At 36.2% G+C, this 21,162-nt stretch overlaps 1 protein-coding gene across 2 annotated transcripts in view; it reads right to left on the reverse strand.

Annotated features, from left to right (window-relative positions):
• Window positions 1–21,162, reverse strand: part of CNDP1 (carnosine dipeptidase 1) — a 68,273-nt gene that overhangs the window by 38,406 nt on the left and 8,705 nt on the right. The window contains exon 1 of one of the 2 annotated variants that reach the window (XM_074273868.1): window positions 16,302–16,733. The exons of the other annotated variant lie outside the window; for it this stretch is intronic. The gene's annotated coding sequence lies outside the window, so the exon portion shown is untranslated. Of the gene's footprint in view, window positions 1–16,301; window positions 16,734–21,162 lie in introns of those variants that run through there. 2 annotated transcript variants of the gene reach the window in all.

Here is a 21,162-nt window from a genome sequence, read left to right on the forward strand (position 1 = left end):
AAAATGTTCCACTGACCACTAGACTGTAACATTTTCCGTGTCTGTGTTTTTTCCTCCATACTTATTATAGTGTTTTACACATCTTAGTCACTTGATAAATGCTATTGCTGTTGATGATAAACTTGTTCTTTTTAACATTTGTGTTTTGTAAAATACTCATGATTTTGTTTTGATTTTACAAATAGGCCATAGCACTTTAGAGTTAGAAAGAACCCTTGAGATCACTAGTTTGACCCATTCATTTTACACATGAGGAACTGAAGCCTGGATGGGTTAAGCGACTCAGTTGCCTAAAGTCACAGTAGTAGGTATAGTCTTCTGACATCAAGCCATCAAACTCTTTATAGCTTTTTTTTTTAAACAGTTTTGAAGGGCTTTCAAAGATTAGCCTTTGATAGTTAATGAACTTCCTTCTTCTCTGCTTGTTCTCACTCCCCCTCATACACATCACATGTAAGTATCTGTTGTGAATATTGCATCAATTTAGTTTATTCATTAGTGCTAGGGATGCTGGAGAAATGTATTCTCACTATTTTAAAAGTCTTAATAGCACACTGGTTAAAGAGCTAAGCCCTTATTAGCTGAGCTAAAGAATCATGTGGCTAGATCATTTCTAAAAGCAAAAGAGAAAAAAAAAAGTGGGGGGGGAGAGGTCATTACCATATGTTACTAGACACTTTGGTTTAATTTTCAGATATTTCAAATGAGTTTATACTTATTTGCAGTTGGGTATGCAACTATCACTTCTCTATTTCATTTGCAATTTTAGGAGCAATGATGTGTTCTAAATGTGTCCTAAGATATTTTCATATGCATTAGATTGTAATGTTGGAAATCCAACTCTTAAGGACTGATATTAATAGAGAGAAATTGCAAGCTGGGGTGCAGAAGAAATAATCAGGGTGAGGGAAGCTTTATCAACCCCTTAAATCACAAAAATTTTGGGAGGTAATGGCTTTATTTATGTACAAAGCTGGAGCTAAACAATTTTATGTTGAACTCATGGCCTAACTGATATGTCTGTTAAGAAAGAGGAACTGACCCATGACCATACCAGCATATCAGTGTAAGGATATGGGGTAAAGAGATCCAGAATACATTTAAGGCCAAAACTTTAGGGAGACAGATTGGCCAAACAGTTTTCTAATATTCTCTGTCTTGCCTCCTCAGCAGAAACTGATTTTCTGGTTTGAAAGCAGAAGACACTGCATCCCTAGTAATTGAATCCAGTGGTACATGCTACTATCTTGCTAGCAGGAATAGCAGACATACTCTTTCCTTCTTGCTCTCACTATTCTTTCCTCCATTGAGGTTCAGTCAATCTTTATCATCTAGTTCTAATTGGTCTCCCTGACTTATTTCTCACTTTCTAATGCAGCCTCTACAAAATGGTCAAAATAATATTCCTAGACAACAGTTTCCAACATGGAAAATGCAAGATAATCTATTTGATGTAGCAAGGAAATATTAGACCTAAAAAAAAAAAAATTAAACTTTACTAAGATTTAACATACATATTGACTGTCATTCTCACTCAACTGACATACTATTCATCTGTTCTTTCATTTACATATAAAAAGAAACACTCCTCTATCATGTAATTTGTTATAATATTGCTCCTTCAAATTTTCAGCAATTTTTTTGTATCTTGAAACAACATATGCTAATGATAGAATGTATTTTAGTTTTCTTTTTCTTGATTGTTTTTCATGAATTATTTTAACAATATTTGGGAAGAACAAGTATTTCCCTAATGGTATGTAGGGAGTTGTTTTTTGTTTGTTTGTCTTTTTTTCTACCAAGGAAGGAAAGGCTTTTAAAACTTTTTCGATAAAGTTAGAAAAATTTTGCTAAGTACTATATCAAGTGTGATTGCCGTTGTTGTCATCTTATGTCTCTGATAAAAAACTAGGAATCTTGAAAATGAAAGGGGCAATTCTATCCCTTTTTTTCTATCCACTTGTGCTCATAACATTAATATTTTTATCCCAATTCCTTTACGGTATGTTTTTAAGCCATTCATCCATTTTGTGAGGGTAGCGTAAGTAAAATTAGATAACATAACCCACAAATTCACTTACCCAAGCACTTGAAAAAAGAAATATCCACCTTTTAAATGTTGAAAAAGAATGAGCTGAATATAAGAACTCCATTGTCAATAAACAAAATATGGTACTTTTCCCCCCAAGGCAATTGGGATTGTGACTTGCCCAGGGTCACACAGCTAGAAAATATTAAGTATCTGAGGTCAGATTTGAACTCAAGTCCTCCTGACTTTAAGGCTGGTGCTCTAATTACTGTGCCACTTAGCTACCCCATTATGGTACTTTTAAGAGTAAAAAATTCTATTTTTCTATCCCTGGAAAATGACATTCAGGGATGGTTAAGACAATTGAAATAACTGCTTCATTTCTGTTATTGCTCTGGATAGAAAAGGCAGATTACTATAATGGAAAGAATATTTGATTGGGAATTAGGACAGCTAGTGCTTAAATCCTTTCTGCTACTTTTGTTTGTGTATCATCATCAGTAATGATAGCTGATATTTTATTATATGGTGATTTGAATACATTATCTTAATTGATTCTTATAATAATCACTTGAGATAGACATCAAGTTCAATGTACTTTCCACTACTATTGCCAGAGTAATAACTATTATCCAAATAGTTATAGTCAAATCAACATGTATTTATTAAGCACCTGCTTACTATGTGCCAGGCATTGTGCAAATATCTCATGTTACAAAAAAACAAAAGCAATTCCTTTACTCAATAACTCCTGATTTAATGGGGGCCGAGGGGGTGGGGTGGCAACATGCAAAAAAAAAAATACAGGATAAGTTGTATCAAAGGATCAGAGAAGATTGCTTGCAGGGGTTGAAACTTTAGTTGAGCCTCGAAGGAAGTCAAGGAAGCCAGAAGAAATGAGATGGGAGACAGTTCCAGATATTGGGGACAGCCAATGAAAATGCAGGGGAGTTGGAGTATCTTGTGAAGGCCAGTGTTACGACAGAGTTTAAAAAGTTTGGGAACATAGAAAGGGGTTAAGTTATGAAGGATTTTAAAGCTAAGCAAAATGTTTTATTTTATCCTGGAAGTAATAGGAAGTCACTAATTTGTTGGATAGAGAGGTATTATGGTCAAACCTTAGCTAGGGTGGGGAGAGACTTAAGGCAAAGGAGACCAACTAACAGGCTATTGCAATCATCTAGGAGTGAGGTGATAAGAATCTTACACCAGTGTAAGACGAAAGTAAGAAGTATATATAGGAAATGAGAGAGAATATGAAGGTAGAATCAACAGGATTTGGCAATTTTAATATGGAGTAGAAATAAGGGTGAGAAGTCAAGAAAAAAAAGGTTTTGAGTCTTAGTGACTGAGAGAAGGATGTGCCACAGTTCTTTTAATGTCCTGACCCAGTTTCCTTAATTGTCTTATTCAGTTACTCTGCCTCAGATTATAACCATTCCCTCTTAATGTTAGGATAAAGGTCTTACATCTTAGACCTTAGGCCAGTGGTCCTCAAACTTTTTAAATAGGGGGCCAGTTTACTGTCCCTCAGACTGTTGGAGGGCCAGACACTTTGTCTCTACCACCTCAGCCCAGTGCCGGAAGTGTGCGTTGGTAAAGTTAGGTCAAACGTCACTTCTGGTCTGATTTTGCCAAAACCCGGCAGGCCACATAAAGTCCTAAGCCAGAAGGCTGTAGGTTGAGGACTCTTGCCTTGCTATACTTATTCCCTTTTAATGTTTGATAGGATAAAGGTCTTTATCCATCCCATTATGTCATTGTTCTTGTTACCCATAAAAAAATGCTGTATCCAATATTCAGTGCTGGACTCTAGTCTCCTTCAGCCCTGGGACCAACCATGGACCCATTGGTCCTAGTAAATTTCTCCATTTAACAAATTCTGTATTGAATACTCTCTAATCTCTGTCTTGCTCAGTTTCTCCGGCATTACAGTACACTAAAAAGAAAAGTAAGTGGGGAGGGTGTTGGGGAAAGAATAATCAGTTTAGTTTTGGACACATTGAGTTCTACAGTTCACCAGCTTCAAGATGGCCAATAGGCAACTGGAGATGCAAGACGAAGTCACCAGAGCTAGGACTAGAAATTAGGTCAGAATCATTTGTATATAGATTATAATTAAATTTTCATAAAGAGAAATAGCAGGAGAGAAAATGAGTCAGGGCAGAGCCTTTTGGAAGACAGCCAGAATTAGCAGATATGGCTTGGATGAAGTTCCAGCAAAGGAGATGGAGGAGCAATCAGTTCTGGTGGGATCTGAAAAAGATCCCCAGAGCTTTGGTAGCAAAGAGTAGCAAGAGGAGAGAAGCACTGATAGCATTGTAAGTAGATTTTTAAATTTTTATTAGACCTTTTCTTCAAGTGGACTTTTATTATAGCTCCACCCCAGGTGAAGGTCTCTAGTAGAATTCTTAGATAAATTCTTCACATTGACAAAATCATAACCTCAAATACTGTATACAACCAGAAAGCCAATAATAACCCCCAAGGTGATATTTCCCCTATAAAAATACCTGCTCATACTATAGGCCTCCCCTCTCCCCCAATCACTACTTCCCCAAGTGTTTTTTAGGGTGCTAAATCCCTTTTAGGGTTAGCCCACCAGTCAATGGCATAATTCTTTCTTACTTCCTCCTTGAACCTGTCTTTCTCCTAGTTAATTGCTAAAACACCTTTCCTTGCTAAAAACCCTTATGAATTTGGCTCACTCTCAACAGTGTTATAAAATCTTTGCCCCTTTATTAGGAGGAGACCCAAGCCTAAAACAACCTTCAATAACAGCATACTCAATGTGCTTTTGGAGTATCACCCCTCAAGCCCCAAAATTTTGGTGGCCCTGTACAGGGTGAGTTTGATTGTACACTGAAACCTCAATAGTTCTATCAAAACCTACAAAAATGGAAATATGTATAGAAGAATTGCACATGTTTAACATATATTGGATTACTTGCTATCTAGAGGAGAGGGTGGGGGGAAGGGTGGGAAAAAATTTGGAACACAAAATTTTGCAAGGGTGAATATTAAACTATTTATGCATATGTTTTGAAAATAAAAAGCTTTAATTAAAAAAAAAACCTATAGAGAAAAGAGCATCAAGGAGAAGAGAGTGACACTATGAAAGGTTTCAGAGAGGTCAAGGAGAATGAGGATTGAGAAAAAGTCACTAGATATGGCAATTAAGAGATCATTGGTAACTTTGAAGAGGGCAGTTTAAATTGAATGAGGTGGACAAAAGTCAAGACATTAAGAAGAGAGGAAAGCAAATGGAGGTACAGACTACAGACTTCTCAAGGAATTTAATCATAAAATAGCAGGAGAAATATAGGGTGAGAGCTACTTGTGATATTCATATCAAGTGAGGTTTATTTGAAGAAGAGAGAAGCATGAATGTATTTGTAGGCAGTAGGGTAGTGGTCAATAAACAGGGAGAGACTAAAGAGAAATGAGAGTCTGGAGATGATAAAAGACATAATCTGATGGAGGAGATGGGATGTAGTGGAATCATTTGTATATGTAGAGGAGATTGCATTGGTAAGAAGAAGGGGTTTCATTTCATATGAGATAGGAGTTAAGGAAGAGATAATTAGCAAAAGACATCTGGATGATGTGACATAGGAAGAAAGGAAAGAGACCTATTGTTGTATAGCTTCATTTTTTTTTTTTTCAATGAAATATGAGGCAAAGTTCTTAACTTAGAAATGGGAAAAGGAAATCCCCATAGGAGTCTTAAGAAGGGATGAAATGACTTGAAAAAGCTGTTGGGATGAATGGAAAATGAATCATTTGGAGAATTAAATACAAAAGTATTGCCTTGCCATGTTAAAGGCTTAGTTGAAAACATGAATATAACTTTGAAGTGGACTTTGGTCAGTAAGGTTTCATGATTTTTTTTATGGCTTTGTTCAGTAATGCATGAATAGAAGTGAGGGCAGCAGACAGTGGGAGTAAATCCAAGGCTGAGGCTTAGCAGGACAGAATAAACTATAGGTAGAGAGCACAAAGTACTGGAAAGAAGAGGACAATGTAATTGCTTCACCAGAAGGTCAAGATGGGGAAGAAAAAAGAGTATAGGCAGGATAGGGGTGATAGCCTGGGTAAGAGCTGAAGAGCAAAGGCAAAGTCAAGATGAAGAATAAAGTTAGGGTATGTAATGCAGAGAGAAAGAAGGAATGCCAAAAAAAAAAAAAAAAAAACAAAAAACAAAAAACTATGATCAGATAAAAGAACTTCTAAGAACACCAGTAGATGACAATAACATAAAGAGTATGACCAGAATCTCTATGTGCAGCTGAAGTAGGGTGGAAGAATAGGTCATGGGAAGTGAGCAAGTTGAGAAATGGAGTTTAGGGTGTTTGAGAGAGTATCAATATATATATACCAAAGTTCCCAATTATGAGGGTAGGAATTGGGGATTAAAGAAAATCCAGGCAAAAAACTCATTGAGAAAGAAAGTGTCTGGAGGTCTATAGACAACAACTACCTAGATTTTGATTGGATGGTAGATGTGGATAGAGTAAATCTCAAAGGAAGAAAGATTATAGACAGTGGTAAGACTTGCCATCTAGAAATGGCAACAGGGAACAAAGAGCTTTCCAACTCTACACTTCAATCAAGGAATCTCATATTTCACTGGGAAAAAAAAATAAAGCTATCTACCAAGAGGTCTCTTTTTTCCCTTTCTTTCTGTCACATCATTCAGATGTCTTCTGCTATCTCTTCCTTAACTCCTGTCTCATGTGAAATGATACCCCTTCTCCTTGCCAACACAAATTCCTCTATGTGCACAAATAATCCCACTACATCCCATCTCCTCCATAGATTTCTTCTTTTCGAATCCCCAGAAGATAGGTTAGGGGAGGCATAAGTGAAAATTCAACCAATGCTAGAAAGGTAGCCAGGGAAACTGTCAATAAGAAGGACTCAAGGTTCAGTGATGGCCAAAAGATGAGGGGAGTAAAAATGGAAAAGGGACAGAGAACCCAGTGAATGAGGTAGCTAGCTTTAGACTAGGGCATGGGGCAAAGAGGAGAGGAGAGGGAGATATCAATGGGGGACCAAGAATTCTTGGGGTTTGAACGATGGCAGTCAGGCGAATTGCTGGGGTGGGAAAGCTGATAGAGTAGAAATGTTAATCAGTAAAGAATGAGTTCAGATAGGTTATCATCACTTACAGAGGTTCCGTTTGGGGGTACAGTTGTCCCAAGGTATCAGGTATTTGTGAGTAAGAGGAAAAAAGGTAGAGGAATACTAGCTATCAGAAGCCAGAATGGGTGAGGGTGCTTAGGGCATTATGGAGCGACTGCTTAGAGAGGCTAAGAAACTCTCCTTTCCAGGAAGATACAAGTGAGGCAACAGTTGCAAAGAATGTTTTATACATAGATATATGAATTTAGGTGACACCCCCAGGATTACACATCTAGTTAAGCATATAAATCAGGAGTCAAATTTACACCCTCTTGCACTATAATCAAAATGTTACCTAGTTATCTCTCTAGTCAACAGGCATTATTAAATACCTAGTGTGTGCCAGACCCAAACTACTAAGTACTGGGGATCTGAAGGTAAAAATAATCCCTGCTGTCAAGGAACACACAGTCTAATGGGGACACAACATGCAATAAAATAAGTTGAGGATGATCTCAGAGGCCTAGCATTGGGGGAGGGGGGGAGAGAGAGAGGGGAGAGAAGCATTCAGGATACAATCTTGAAATATAAAGTTTTATTTGAAGTGATAGAGAAGCAAAGATATGAGCTCAGTATAATAGTGATAATTAGGATGTTATTAGAAAAACAACAGCAATTTTTAAAATGTTTTGCAGAGCAAGGTAACTTATTGTTTGAGTGAACATAGCAATAAAACCAATTGCAGAACAAAATTTCCAATAAATATTCTTTTCAGTATACTGTATGAATAAAGTAGAAAGTTTAAATAGTAAGTTTATAAGAACAAAACAAAGGCAAAATAAGATATTTCAAATTCATGAGAGTAAGGACCTCAGCCAGAAGGTGGTGCTAACAATCCACTCACGGTCATACATTGAATAAATATATATATTTTTTTTTCTCCTTCTTCAATTGGAACAATGACTGGACTGATTTCACATACTAGGAGTGATCAGTTTAGGTCAAGTTAAATCATCAATAACAAGATCTAAAGCCAACAAGTTGTAAAAGAATCAAGAGGACTTTAAGTCCTTTATCTCCTGTGGCTGAGCAGGTTAAAGATCAACAACCTTGAAGAAATAGAAGATAGCACTAGCCCCACTTAGGGCATTTTCACAAGAGATTCAATTTAAATTAATTTTTTTGAATTTTTATCTTTTTTATATTGATTTACTATATTAGAGCCACAAACCAATAGCTTAAAAATTAAGTAAAATATAGATTTTTTTTTTTAAAGGGAAAAAATTTAAATCCAAATTAGAACATTTGAAATGCTGTTTAGGAATAAGCACTATTGAGAGTCCCTTAATTATGGTCATAACAAAACAAAAAAAAAATTTACTGATCATTTTCAATTTCACTTCTGATTTCATAAGATTTATAATTGAAAGTTGTCTTAAAGATCACCTGCTCTGTCATTGATTTTACAGAAAAGAAAACTGAAGCCCTCAAAAATGGAATTATTTTGTAAAGTCACACAGGTAGTATTCTAAGTCCAAATCTAGTGCTCTCAGGTAAGAAATGAACAAATTTATCATTTAAATATAATTTAGATTTACTTTTTTGGTCAAATATTACCTTTTCATTTTTAGTTTTGTTGTTATTTTAAAAGTTCGATTATACTACTTTTGTGATATAGGAAATAAATGAATGAATAGTAACTGCTGGCAGACCTATATGTACCATTATATAATAACATGTTAAGTTTTGCCTTCACTTCTCTTCCTCTCTTTTAACTTTTTATAGTTTGGCTCTCTGAAAATACTCTCCAAATCATCAATAATCTCTATGTTATTTATGTTTTTATTGATAATTCTGTTTCATACATCACCATAGCCTCCCATACATTCCTTCTCTCTCTTGCAGAAAGTTGTACCCTATGACGAACAGTATATTTTTTAGAGAGGAAAAAAATGCCAGCTGACAAAGTCAAAAAGCATATGCAATGTGTAACATCCCGAGGGGTAGGTTGGGAGCATCTTCTCTATACCTCTTCATGCAAGTCCCACTTAATCTATATAATTTTGTTACATTTACTTTTGATTTTTTGGTGTGTCATTGTTCTTTCCAGTTACATTATTGAACCCATTACTGGAGTAGGAAATGATAAACCCCATCAGCACCTCTGGCAAGAAAAGCCCAAATAGGGTTATAGAATTGGATGTGACTGAAAAACAACTGAATAATAATACTGAAACATTTCTATGCGTCTCTGTATTTGTCATACCTATCTTTTTTTTTAAATACCTATCATTTTTTAAAGCATAGTAATATAACTTTTTTTTTTGGTCATTTTCTAATTGATAGATATCAGTTTTGTTTACAATTCTTATCTATATTAAAAAAAATGCTGCTACAAAAAATTTTTTAGCATGTATAGGGATTCTTTTGTTATTAATAGTTTCTTTGGGTTTCAAGCCCAGTGATAGAGTGGGTCAAGGGATATGAACATTTCAATCATATTATTTGCATGCTTCCAAGTTGCTTAAGAAAATACTTGCAATATTTTTTTTTTCTTGCTTTTTAGCTTAAAAGAATTTTATACTTTATCAAATGCTTTTTCTGCATCTATTGAGATAATCATGTGGTTTTGGATTTTTTATTTTTTTTTTCCAATTCTTAATCCTTTTTTAAAATTAATTTTATAATTATAATTTTTTTGACAGTACATATGCATGGGTATTTTTTTTTTTACAACATTATCCCTTGTATTCATTTTCCCAAATTTTCCCCTCCCTCCCCTAGATGACAGGCAATCCCATACATATTATCTTTCCTCCTAAAAACAGTCCTATTTTTAATACTGTAGAGGGCAGCATCATTCTCCCAGTCCTTCAGGTTTGCAACTTCAGAGTCATCTTTGATTCTTCACTATTTCTTAAGTCCCATATCCAAGCTGTTGTCAAGACCTTTGCAAAAGCTCTGGTACATGTCCTCATCACTTCATCACCTCATATTATTATCCTGTCATGCCTGGTATAAATCCCACTTGATCAAAATGAATGTTCTTAGAATAAATCACTGTACTCTGTTATACAGATTATGTTTAAAATTCTTGAGTCCATGTTCATTTGATTTTCTGCTGCCTTCTTTTTAATCAGATCAGACAATGATCTCTTAATTGACAAATCTAATGATTTTTTCTCAGTTGTCATCCTTGTTGACCTTTATATAGTCTTTTCACTTTTGATTACCCTTTTCTCCTTGATACTCTTTCCTCTCTAGATTTCATAACATTACTCTCTACTGGTTTTCTGACTCTCCTTTTGAAGTCCCCTTTACAGGAAAGACATTCATCTAGCTCATGCCTGTTAATCATGGATTTCCCACAGGACTCTTTCTGGGTCCTCTTCTCTCTCTTTACTACTACATTTGGTGATCTCATTAGCTCCAATGAATTCAATTATCATCTCTATGCTAATGATTCTCTTCATTCTAGAAGAGGAATAATGACATCATGAGCATGCTGTGTTGACTTGTGCATGAACTGAACTTGACTAACAATCTACCACATCCTCCCTTAACCTTTTTGCTGACCTCCAATCTCATATCTCAAACTACCTTTCAGATATCTCAAACTGGATGAATATCTTAAATTCAATACATCCAAAATGAAACTCATTATCTTTCCCTTTTAATTTTTTTCCTTCCCAACTTAACAATTACTTAACTATTGTTGAAGGCATCATCTTTCCTTTCCCCCAGGTTTACAACCTAAGTATCATCCTTAATTCCTCATCCTTTCTTACCCTAAATCCAATATATTGACAACACCAGTTGATTTTTATCTTCATAATATCTCTTTAATACAAACTCTTCTCTCTTCTGATACTGCTTTTATCTGAGTCCCCATGCCCAGACTTTTCCAAAGGCCTGCTGGTTAACATCTTATCACACATCTCTTCCCATTCTAACCCATCCTCCACAATTGTCAGTGATCTCCCTGAAGCACAGATCCAACCATGTAACCCTCTGCTAAAAAAAAAACTCCAAGGGCTTCTTATTATCTCCAAGATCTAATACAAAATTATTTTTTTGTCATTCAAACCCTTCCTAAATTCTTATTACTTCCAACATCTAATACAAAATTCTTTTTTTGGCATTCAAACCCCCTCCTAAACTCATTATCTCCGAGATCTAATATAAAATATTTTTTGTCATTCAAACCTCTTTCTAAACTCCCTCTACTCCTATCTTTCCAGTCTTCCTTCACTTTATATTTCCCCACATACTCTGCAATTGAGTGACACACTGGCTGTTCCCTGAATAAAAAATTCTATCTCCTAACTTTGGGTTTTTTGACATTATGTCACTCAAGCCTGGAATGTTTGTTCTTTCCTCCAGTCTTCCTTAACTTCCTTAAAGTCCCAACTTAAAAATCACTTTCAGGAACCTTTCCCCTATCCCTTTTAATTCTAATGCATTCCTTTTATTTATTATTTTCCAATTTATCTTATATGTATCTTGTTCATATATACATATTTATTTGCATGAAATCTCCTGCATTACACTGTGAGCTCCTTGAGGGAAGGGACTGTTTTTGTTTCTTTTTTTTTTTTTTTTTTTGCCTTTCTTTGTATTTCCACTGCTTAACACAATATCTGACATATAGTGTTTGATTGACCTGAGGAAATGACAGTTCTCATCCAGTCCCCCAATTTCTACTTTCAATTCAGACTGAGTTGCATCCCTATCTGGGTTTTCCTAGAACTCCAACCAACACTCTTTGTGGTTTTTCTAGCTTCTTTCTGCTTATTCTCTGCCCTTATATCTTTCCTTATTATATTTCTGCTTATCTATATCCAAGGCACAGCCAGTCCCAAAGGAGAGACATTGTTCAATTATTGTCACCCCCTGTCTTTGGACTTCTACTTTCATCAGTACAGAAACCAATATAGGTAAAATCACAAATCCATAATAGTGAATTGTAAGACGTGACCCCCACAGTGACCTGGTACCATTAAAAACAAACCTAACCTCCTTGGAGGATACATTATAGACTCTATTCTATATTAGGTTTCTATTTGTCAAATTCAGTCATCCTAAAGCTTTATACACACTGACTTTTTTTTTAACTGAAATCTCCTCTCATTTTACCCTAAACCTTTTTTTCCCCATTCACAGCAACTGCTCATATTTCAGCCTTTAGATTTTTAATTTCTTATAGTTTATATCACAAACTACTTTTCTACTGAGAACATTCATACTATGACAAATACAGATTTTTCTCTTATTCAGGGCCTAAAAAGTGAGTGAAGAATTTCAGACTACCAGAAATTAGCAGAAAATTAGTAAAAGAAAGTTTTAAAGAAATGAATTTTTATCTTAACAAAGAGGGGACTTCTTTTTTCTGACAGGAAGCTCTAAAGTCTCATGAGTTCTTTGTTTTTGAATAACTTAGTATAACTTTAGAGTTAAATTTTAAGTCACCTAGGTTCAAATCCCAGCTCTGGCACTTATTATCTGAACAATAAACTCTGGGTAATTGTCAATGGATCTCAGTTCTTTGTAAAATTAGGAGCTTGGATCCTTAGACAATCTTTAATGATTCTTCTATCTCTAAATCTGTGATCTTTTGATCTATCCTTATCTTTCAAGATTAAGATATTTTCTTTTTTTGGTTGCAGATCCAATCAGATGCTTAATGCTTGTAGCTCCAGAAATTTTGACAAATGTAAAAGAATTGCAAGTTATGGGTGTGGAAAACAATCATCATTTTTCCATGTATCAGGTATTTGTTCCCAAATAATTTTCTTGACTGAAAGGAACTTACTAACAAAGGAACTTGTGAGGAACTTACTGAGTGGGGGGTGGGAGGTCCAATAATTGTGGATTTAAAATAGACCAAAGTGAAAACTAAGCATGTTAAAGAAATTTCTGTCACAATTTCAGAATCCCAGGACACAGATTTGTTTTTTGTAACTTTTCAGGCCTGCTAAGAGAATGTGGCCAATCAGCAGTATTTTGTACTGAATAGAGAATGGGGTCTATAATGTAACCTTCAATCAAGGAGGTTAGGTTTGTTTTTTTTTTTTTTTAATGGTGTCAGGTCACTGTGGAGGTCACTTCTTACAATTCACTCTTATGGTTTGTATTTTAAAAGATTTGTGATTTTACCTATATTGGTTTCTGTACTGATGAAAGTAGAAGTCCAGGGGGCAGCTAGGTGGGGCAGTGGATAGAGCACCAGCCTTGAATTCAGGAGGACCCGAGTTCAAATCTGATCTCAGACACTTAGGCAAATCACTTAAGCCTCAGGGAAAAAAAAAAAAAAAAAAAGAAAAAGAAAAAAGAAAGTAGAAGTCCAAAGACAGGGGGTGACAATAATTGAATGGTATCTCTCCTATGGAACTGGCTGTGCCTTGTATACTGATAAGCAGAAATATAAGAAAAGAGATAAGTAAAGCATTTCTTAAGAGAACAAGGAATAGAGTGTGGGGGGGTAACTGAAAGGAGAGAAGGGAAATATTTGGAAGATAGCTGGCAAAATTTATTATCAGAATAAGAACATATTCCTATACTGGATTACTTGTCATCTAGAGGAGATTGGGGGTGGGGGTGGGATTGGAACACAAGGTTTTGCAAGGGTCAATGCTGAAAAACTATCCTTGAATGTTTTAAAAATAAAAAGCTTCAATTAAAAACAATTTTAAAAAAGAAAAAGAAAATGTTCCCTGTCTCAGAGCAAGAGATATGGTGAGGTGACCAAATACCTTAATAGTTTTGAAAGAAATTCTTTTAGACAAAACTATAGAATTGAGGTAACCATCTTAGGACAACTAGATGTTACAGCAGTCGGTGGGATCATCTATTTTAGGTTGTCCTTGCAAAGTTTGTTATGTTTTAGTTTTTGTTCAGTTGTTTTTCAGTCACACCCAACCCCCATCTGCAGTTTTCTTGGCAAAGATACTGAAGCCATTTCCTTCTCTAGCTAGTTTTATAGATAAAGAAACTGAAACAAGCAGGATTAAGTGACTTGCCCAGAGACACAGTTAATAAGTACCTGAAGTCAGATTTGAATTTAAGAAAATGAGGTTTTCTGACTCTTCGATCTGCTACTCTAATCTACTGTGCCAACTAGCTACCTTGTTATATTTTATTTCTCCTAAATCTCCACTATTAGACTGCTGGGTGATTGGAGGATTTCAGTGTCAATTCATCATATCTGCCTCTATGATTGGAGGGAAGAATAATGAATTCCAAACCTCTTTTTAAGGATAAATCTCAGTTTAGAATTCTTATTACTCTGAGACTTTACTGACTTCACCAAGTCTTCAAGTCAATCATCCTCCCCTCCAGCTGGCCCATTCTTAGTCTCTTTTTGGGTTTTGTCTTCCCCCATTAGATTAAAAACTCCTTGTGGTCAGGGCGTTCCTTTTTTCATATTTGTATCCAGAATGCCTGACACATAATAAGAACTTACTGAATGGTTATTATTAAGCTTTTGACTTCCTGAAAAGTGATCTGAGCATCTGGGCCTATGTAACCTGAATAAAAGGGAATTGTTATCAGTTACACTGCTGGTGATTCTACTCAGATGGCAAAGCATTTCTTCTGTTCCTCCTTGTCTTCTTTTTGTCCTTTTACCTTCCTGCTACTCAAGATTGTTTAATTTTTTAAAGATATGAAATTGTTGATCTGGAATACTTTAGTGATCTTCCAATCCAACCCTCTGATTTTACAAATAAAGAAATTGAGACCCAGGGATTAAATCGCTCATCCACAGTCACAACGCTAAATCATTTGCTCTGAGGTTGAGCTCAACTCAGCTAAGCCGGCAGACCTACACTGCCCCAATGTAAGGAAGACATCAGTTCCTGTGCTTATAATAATCAGGTCTTCCAGATTTCCCAAATAAGGAAAGTGGCACAGGGATTAAATGACTTACACAAGTTCACATAATGTGTACACATATATATGTATATATGTAGTTATAATAATATTTTACTCACATTTCTGTAATGTGTTAAGACTTGCAACATGTTTTCTTCATACTAATCATGTAAACTAGGTAATGAAAGTGAGTCAAATTGGTTGTCCAAGGTCACACAGTTAAGAATACTGATACTTCCAGGCTTTTGGGAATCACAGAGGCCATCTAGTTTAATTCAGATTCCTGCCCTCAGGGGGTTAATGGCTCTAAGGAGGTCAATGACTTGCCTCACAAGGTCTCACTGACAAGGAGTGTTAGAGCTGGATTTTGAACTCAGGATTTTGAACTACACTAGAATCTAACACTCTTCATACCTACTATGACCATCAAAGGAGAGTCAAAAGGAGGAAAAAGTTAGCATTAGGCAATTTGCTTAGGTGCTCTGGGCAAATCATTTAACCTGTTTGCTTCAGTTTCCTCACTGTGAAAAGGGAATAATAGCATCTACTTCTCAGGGTTGTTGTGAAGACCAAATGAGGAAATAATTATAAAGTGCTTAGCATTATAAAAATGTTAGCTATTATTCTTCTTCAAACATTGAACTATAGAAGGTTAATCTAAAACAAAAGCACCAAGATTGTCTTGTCTTTTTGTCATTTTCGTTGTTCTATCATTTAGTCATATCTGACTCTTCATGACTCCATTGGGGGTTTTTTTGGCAATGATAAATGGAGTGCCACTTTCTCTCCAGCTCATTTTACAAGTGAGGAAACTGAGGCAAACAGTAACATTAAGTGACTTGCCCAGAGTTGCACAACTAGGAAGTGTCTGAGGCTGGATTTGAGCTGAGTATTTCTGACATCAGGCCAGCTCACTCTATCCACTGCATTACCTAGTTGCTCCGAAGGATTCATAATATAACAAATTGAGGGCTGATTGTATTAAGACTTGGTTAGGTTCATAATATTTTGACCAATGACTGCCACATTATGTCAGAAAACTATCAGCATAAACAAAAATATCTCCACAAAATCACCAGACCATCCATTCTTAAAGCCCCAATCCCACTGATTTTCATAAAAGCCCATGCTATAAGCATTGCCCCTCCTGGTTCGACTGCTCTCCTCCTAAGAGTATTTCCTGCAGTCTTCAGTCTATATCCACAGCTAGTCCATAGTTCTCAGTCAAGAGAAGTCTATGTCATTGCAGACCTGGATCATTAAGAATTATACTCACCTATACTTCTCAGATTTGATCCTGTTTTCTCCCTCCAGTCACAGAGGCTGCTCAGTGCCTCTTGTTGGTTTGTATTTCTTGTAATGCAGAGCCTAAAGGGGTCTTGATATTCTTATTACAAGATTATAGAACAGCCCAGATTGGATTCTTTTAATGACACAAAATACCTACATTCAAGCTAGACTGCTCATTAACCTAGATTACAAAGGAGGTGGAAAGGAAAATAATGCAGTTTTTGCAGATAGGTGCTAAGGAAAGCTCTCTGAAGGGCTCCAGGCTCCAGAGCAGTTTTTAGAAGCAGGTCTTCCCCCAGGGGCACAGCACTATACCGGGTAGGGTGGGCCTACCTGCCTGTTGAGCTGAGCCCCACCCCACAGCACCTCCCCACCTGGCTCCCAAGCTAAATCTAATCTAAAAGAACTCTAAACCTGGTGGAGTGGCTCATTTGAGGAGTCAGAAAGGAATCTTTGCCAAGAGTTAGTCCTCTCTTCAATCAGCCCGATTAAAGGATAGCTGGTCTCATGGAACGGATTGGAAAGATTAACAGAATGATATGAGTATCCAGAGAACTAGGCCTGGAAACTCAAAGGGCAGAGAACCTGACCTTTAGAACTGAGAGAGGCAGACAACCTGGGGAAGGAAAAAAAAAACATAAATCCTCAAAAGGACTCAGGATTGAATAAAGAAAGCCTGGTCTGTTTCTTCCAATCATGTCATGATTTTGAAAATTATGAAAACATGTTCAATATCTTAAGTTTCATACCTCCCCAGGCTCCCATCCCAGCAGAGGCAATGGGTGCCTGGGTCATCCAACAAGACTACCCAATTGAGCTCTGAGGAGAAAGGTCCCATTGTTAACAGTTAGTACCCGGGCAATGAGGTTGAGAACAATGTCACTTCAGAAAAGCCTCTAGTGTTTTTTGTTCCCTTGAGTCTGATTAGGAAGCCAGCCCTCCCTGGAACACCAGCGAAAGAGACAGCTCCAGCTTTGCCCCATTGCTGAGACCTTCAGTCACCCGGACACAAGCCAGCAGCTTTTGGTTAAAAAATGGAGACAAAAGAGAATGAAAAAAAATGACTAATTGTGCTTTTTCTCTTTTCCCCAGGAAGGGATCTCAGGATAATTTGGTGGTTTAAGGAATATTCATTATTGAGGCTATTAATAGGGATAGTAGAAAGCTGGGAAAGATTATCAGATGCAGGTTATAAGAATAATAGACAGGAGACACAATCATAAGTGTCTATAATGAATTTCCTCTCTTTCTTGCAACTACCTATTGTACCACCCTCATGTTGTACTTATGTGTGGAATCTCTGGTATGGTCATTGCTTCTGTTTCTCTGTTGAACACTTATTCACCTGCCGTTTAATAATTAGAACTGATCATCAGGTGTGGCCTTACAGATAGAAGGCTGGTCTTGGAATCAGAAAGAACTGGGTCCATATCTTACCTCTGATTGATAAAGCTGTGAAACTACAGGCAAATACCTAGGCCTTTTAGTAAACTAGGCAACTATTATCAATTAGAGATAAGTTGATAATTTGCATTGCTGAAGGGAATTTCTAATGTAGCACTTGTTTTGAAATCAGGAAGTTTCATCTTCATGAATTCAAATTTGACTCAGATACTTATTAGCTATGTGAGCCTAAGCAAGTCACTTAACTTTGCCTCCATTTCCTCATCTGTAAAATGAGCTGGAAAAGGAAATGGCAAGCCATTCCACTATCTTTGCCAAGAAATTTCCCTCCACTCCCACCTTCCAAATAGGTCACAAAGAACTGCACATGACTAAACAATATAACACCTTGATTGGGATATGTTCATATAGGTGAAATCAGAGATTAGAACCAAAAGAATCATAGATGACAAGAAATCAAATGTAGCTTTTGAATGAGATGAGATCTCTCAAGACAATTGTGAAATTCGAGTAAGGCTTCATCTACTTCAGAGTTGGAGTAGGCCTGAAGGTCCTTGCTAAATTCCCTTCCTGCTAACCCTACTTCAATCAAATATGGGCAACTATATACTTATTGGCCAAGTTCAATTTCTTGGGTAGTTCCCGAGTTTAGAATGTAAGACCCTCAGCCAATGAGGATGATGGTCAATGTGGGAGGGGTATTTGTGTTAAGGACTATTTAAAATGTAAAACCTGTCCCAAAAGGTGCCTCTTCCTTTCTATTGCTTGAGACTGGAGGGACACCTGCTTCTAGCAAGAATGTACAATAAACTTTTGCTTTGCTTTTAGAGACCTGGCTTTTTTTTTTTTTTTTTTTTTTTTTAACGGTGACTACTCACCATTCTGAGCCATACATTTCTCCCAGACAGTGGATGTATTTGGGATTCCAGGAAAGAATAGAGGAGAGAAGCAGAATAGAAAAGTTTCAGGGAAGAGTGAAGCCCATGTAAGAATGTCATGTTGCTCAGCCTAGACTGAGAGTAGAAATTGGAGGCCAGAGGTGTGTATTTTGGGAGAGGTTGGTGCTGAGTGAGAAAGCTCAACTTAGACTGGAGGACAAAAGTAGGATGGAATAAAAATGGGAATATAGACTTACCAGACATCCAGAGAAATGAGGACCTAGACTGAGAATGGCCTGGCTTGGAGTTTCTAACTGGGAATAGAAAAGAAGCATATCCAACTAAAACATTTCCTAATGAGGACAAAGTTGAACTCTGATGCTTCTCTATGTAGTATATTTATATATCTATACATTTATAATTAGTGACACAATATAGCCTCTTGCCTATGGTAAACTTTTTATTTCCTTCAAGGACTAACTTAAAAGTTTCTATTGATTACTTCTTATAAGGAATACAGGAAATAAAAGGAAAGATTCACTTTCCCAGACCCCAACCCTCAAGGAAGAATAGTAAATTGAAAATGGACCAAAGTTGAAAAAAGACAAATTTAAGGAGGAATTAGAGAATAAATTCAGGGGAAAGGAGGAAGTTTCTCTATCTGTCCAAAATAAAGCAAAATTGACTCTTTTCTCAAAGTCCCACTACCATGTCATAGTGGTAAAATGATAATAGCTAGTTTATATGTTTATGTGGGTTTGTTGCCCAAGTGTATTGGAGGAATGAGCTTTTCTTCATTTCACTAGACTATGCTCTGGATTTCTCAGCCATGTTGCTGGACTATGTACCCTTCTCTACCTCCTCTCCTTCCCATCCCCACCTCTCACTTTTCAACTTCTTTTTATATGTTGTGTTCCTCATGAGATTAACCTTGAAAGTAGAATCTGTTTTTCTTTTTCATTTTCTTTCTATTCCCTGGCACATAGTAAGAGCTTAATAAATCTGTTGGCTGGAAAGAGCTTTCTAGAGTTTCTTTAAAATAATTCTTGCAGGCTTGCATACAACTATTCTGATTGTTATTCTTCCTTACCAGAGAATGTTGATTCCATTTATCATGTATTGGGGGATACACCAATAAATAAACTTATTGTACACTTATTTGTAAATCCCTCTACAAAAGTCCAGCTCTATGCCTAATTGGTGTGGAGATGATCCTTAAGTTTATGAAGGTTATACTGCTCAAGGCAAAAGTAAAAATAAGTCCCATCAAGATCTATGTTTGGGGAGAGCTCAGTGAAAGACTATGAACTATTTCTACTGAAGTCAATTTAATTCTAAAAATATTAAAGAAATATACACTGTGCTCAAGGCACTGTACTAGGTGCTTGCCATATAAAGAAAAAAAAATGGTCTCTGCTCTTTTTTTCCCTTTTTAATTTTTTTTATTATAGCTTTTTATTTACACAATATATGCATGGGTAATTTTTCAGCATTGACCTTTGCAAAATCTTCTGTTCCAACTTTTCCCCTCCTCCCTCCCATCTCCTCCCTTAGATGGTGGGTAGACCCATACATGTTAAATATGTTAAAGTATATGTTAAATAAAATATATGTTTACATATCCATACAGTTATTTTGCTGCACAAGAAAAATTGGACTTAGACATAAGGTAAAAATAACTTGAGAAGGAAATAAAAAATGCAAGCGAACAAAAACAGAGGGAGTAGAAATGTTATGTTGTGGTTCATACTCATTTCCTATAGTTCTTTTGCTGGGTGTAGCTGGCTCTTTACCTTTTTGAACAAATGGAACTGATTTGATTCCTCTCATTGTTGAAGAGAGCCATCTCCAGAATTGATCATCATATAGTATTGTTGTTGAAGTATATAATTGGTCCCTGCTCTTAAAGAGATTACTCTCTAATGGGAGCATAAATGACATGTATAGTAGATATACACCAGCTTAGAGTTGTTTCTGATAAGTGGGGAGGCTAGTAGGAAAGTAACAGAGGGGGGAAAATTAAAAGAAGTTTCCCAGAAGAGATGGCACCTGAATTTAATTTTAATCAGTCAAATATTGTTGAGGCAGAGGTGAAGAGGGATTACACTTTGGACAGTGAGGAACAGACTGTTTAAAGGTATAGAATTAGAAAATGGAATGGTCAGTTTTTTCTAAACATAGAATGTGTAAAAAAGAACAAATAACTGGTTAAGATAGGTTAGAATTTGACTGCCAAAGGTTTTTAATGCCACATTGAGAAGTTTGCATTTTATCTGAAATCTGGCAGAGTATCACTGAACATTTTTGAGGAAAAGAGTGACATTTTCAGGCCTTGGCCCTACAAAGATTATTTTGATAGCTTTGTGCGGCATAGATTGGAAAAAATCTAAGGAGCTGCCTTAAAGACATATCTTATGCAATTAGGGATGGTTTAGCAAATTGTGGCATATGAATTTAAGAGATATTATTGTACCATAAGAAATGATGATAATCCAGTCAATTATTCCATTTTTACACCTAAATTCCAGACTTAGGTGAATCCCTCTTTCTTCCCTCCACCCCTAA

This window comes from Sminthopsis crassicaudata, chromosome 1 (assembly GCF_048593235.1).
Source record: "Sminthopsis crassicaudata isolate SCR6 chromosome 1, ASM4859323v1, whole genome shotgun sequence".
NCBI lineage: Eukaryota > Metazoa > Chordata > Mammalia > Dasyuromorphia > Dasyuridae > Sminthopsis > Sminthopsis crassicaudata.